The following is a 2946-nucleotide window of genomic DNA, read 5'->3' on the forward strand; positions in this document are numbered from 1 at the left end:
GCTCGACTACTAACCCAAAGGTTGGTGGTTCGAACCCACCCAGAGATGCCTTGGAAGAAAAGACTGGCAATCTGCTTCCAGAAGGTCACAGCCTTGAAAACCCTGTGGAATGGTTCTACAGTGCAACACACAGGGTCGCCATGAGTCAGAATCGATGACTATTGGTTTGGATAAAGTGGATGAAATCAAAGAGGGACAGGTAAGGGTTCACATAACAAACAATTTCCTTCTTCCATCCTATGCTGGCGCAGTGGTTAAGAGCTACAGCTGCTAACCAAGAGGTGGCAGTTCTAATCCACCAGCCGCTCCTTGGAAACCCTATGAGGCAGTTCTGCTCTATCCTATGGTGTCGCTATGAGCTGGAATGGACTCAATGGCAACGGATTTGGGTTTTTTTTTTTGGTTTCCTATACCTTGGGCCTCTGGGCAACACTTTAAAAGAAGTTAAACACACCAAAAAACCAAAACCAAACTCTCTTTGGTTTGGAGTGTGCCTCAGGCACTGTCCGAGGCTCCATGAGCAGATAGAAGAGGAGGGCACAGCTGCCTTCGAGGAGCTGCCTGTCTACTGGGCAGCACGCCTGTTGCAAATACCCCTGCACACCTGATGAAGAGATGTGCTGGAGGAGTGGGGTTTCTCCAGTCTCTGTCAGGCCAGCAAGTCTGGTCTGTCTTTTTGAGTTAGAATTTTGTTCTACGTTTTTCTCCAGCTCTGCCCGGGACCCTCTATTGTGATTCCTGCCAGAGCAGTCAGTGGTGGTAGCCGGCACCATCTAGCTCAGCTGGAGGCCATGGTAGTTGTGGTCTACACATTTCTTTAAGGTTTTGCGGGTCCCCCAAACACGGTAGCTTCCCTATCAAGTACAGATTTCCTCACCAGGGGTTGGCAAACCAAGCCTGCTATTGGGGAAGTGAGTGCATGACAGAAGCGTGAGGACGTTTACCCTTTAACTGCCTCTAAACCCTTAAGTCCAATGCAGAGAAATCTGACACACAAATACAGCCAATCAGGTTTTCAACATTCATTCATTATCTTGCTATGTTCAGGGCATGGTGAAGTAGATGCTGTAGCCCTATTCTTGAACGTTCTAGTTGAGATGGGCAGATGGATAAATGTATCAAGGTAGCGTTAAACAAGTAAATAAATTGTACAGCAGACATGTAGAAACGGCCTATACAAAGGGGAGGGAGTCTGGGGAAAAGAGGATGGTTGGATGGTTTACCAGGGATGTGTTCTTAGAAGAGAAGAGCTTAGAACTGGGTTTTGGGTTTCAAAACACCACAGTGTGTCTGGAGGCCGACCTGCAGCCACGCTTCTCAGGGATTCCATCTACTCATTCAGAAAATGGTATAATGGAGCCTGGTTAAGAGTTCAGATGCTAATGAAAAAGGTCAGCAGTTCGAATCCACCAGGTGTTCCTTAGAAACACTACAAGGCAATTCTACTCTGTCCTATAGGGCTGATATGAGTTGGAATTGACGTGATGGCAATGGGTTTTGGGTTTGGTTGAGGAGCTTTGCAAAGATGACATGCCACAACATTTATACATTTCCTGGTGTGGTACCCAGGAACACGTTGTGGCTGCTAGCTGCCATTGAGTTGGCCCAGACTCATGCTGACCCCTTGCTCAATGGACCAAAACGCTGCCCAGCCCTGTACCACCCCCATGATGAGTTGTGGATCGGACCATTATGATCTATAGGGTTTTCACTGTCTACTTTTTGGAAGTAGATCTCCAGGCCTTTCTTCTTAGTCTTTCTTAGTCTGGAAGCTTCTCTGAAACCTGTTCAGCGTCATAGGAACACACGAGGCTCCACTGACAGACAGATGGTGGCTGCTCGTGAGGTGCTTTGGTTGGGAATCGAACCCAGGCCTCCCACGTAGAAGGTGAGAGTCCTACCACTGGACCACCAATGCCCATAGGAGGCATCAATGACTATTAGATTCCCCTTCCCTGTTTTATTTTACGCCATCCACCTCTGCTATTACTCAATGATGAAAGTGGTGGTGAAAATAATAGCACAGCTCCCTCATTTTCTATATTGAGCATGAATTATTTTAACAGAGAAAAAAGTACAGTAAATTAGAGTTTCATTTACTTAGTCCTGGTCTTAAGGAAGTAATAGGTTTGCGGTAGCCACATCACAGCAGAGTATCAAATGAGGGCTTTCCAGCTACACAAATGTTATCTGAATCCTACAGTAAGCATGCGCAGTTGCTGGTTAGGCCTACTTAGACTGAAACAGATGCCAGAAATGTGATACTCCGCTGACTGCCCAGTCGCCTCCCCAAGGCATGGTGAGGAGCACTGTCTCTGCCATCCGTTAATGCCTGAGAGTTGCCCTGCCTGCCAGGCTCTGCTGTCCTTGCTTCCTGTCAGCTACTGCCCTGCTGCAAGGTCAAACCCCACTGGGCAGGCCTGGTTGGCAGCAGAGGACAGAGACCCTGAGTGAAGGGCAACCGCCTAGAGTCATCGATCGCCCCAACAGCATGTTCAGCAGCATCACAACCACAGGCTTGTCCCATCCAAAGCACCACCTTTCCTCAGACTGAAAGGACGCATCACGTGCTGTTTTAGAATCTGTGAGTGAAAACACCCTCAGACCTTAGGCTCTTTCTACAGCCCACACTGAGTCATACTTGAGTTACCCAATAAAATTCTTGCCAAAGAAATGCTTAGTTTGGAGCTAAACCTACCACTTCAAGTTGTTATCATTGAGAGGGAAAATGTACTTTCTACTAATCCCAGAACTCTTAATCCTTCTGAGAAAATATGGGTCTGGGGAAACAATGACAGCAGCTCTGATTTCTAAGGTTTGTGTTAGGAGTCCCTGCATGGTACAAATGCCGCCAACTGAAAGGTTGGAGTTTCTGGAGAGCCCAAAGGCACTTCAGAAGAAAACCCTGGAGATCTACTTCAGAAAAATCAGCCACTGAAAACCCTA

At 47.4% G+C, this 2946-nt stretch overlaps 1 non-coding gene across 1 annotated transcript; it reads right to left on the reverse strand.

The window, feature by feature from the left end:
• Positions 1 to 1847: 1847 nt before the first annotated feature.
• On the reverse strand, positions 1848 to 1918 carry TRNAR-UCU (transfer RNA arginine (anticodon UCU)). Its single transcript has one exon. It is a non-coding gene; the product is annotated as a tRNA-Arg (tRNA).
• Positions 1919 to 2946: the final 1028 nt, after the last annotated feature.

This window comes from Loxodonta africana, chromosome 19 (assembly GCF_030014295.1).
Source record: "Loxodonta africana isolate mLoxAfr1 chromosome 19, mLoxAfr1.hap2, whole genome shotgun sequence".
In the NCBI taxonomy this organism is placed as follows: domain Eukaryota; kingdom Metazoa; phylum Chordata; class Mammalia; order Proboscidea; family Elephantidae; genus Loxodonta; species Loxodonta africana.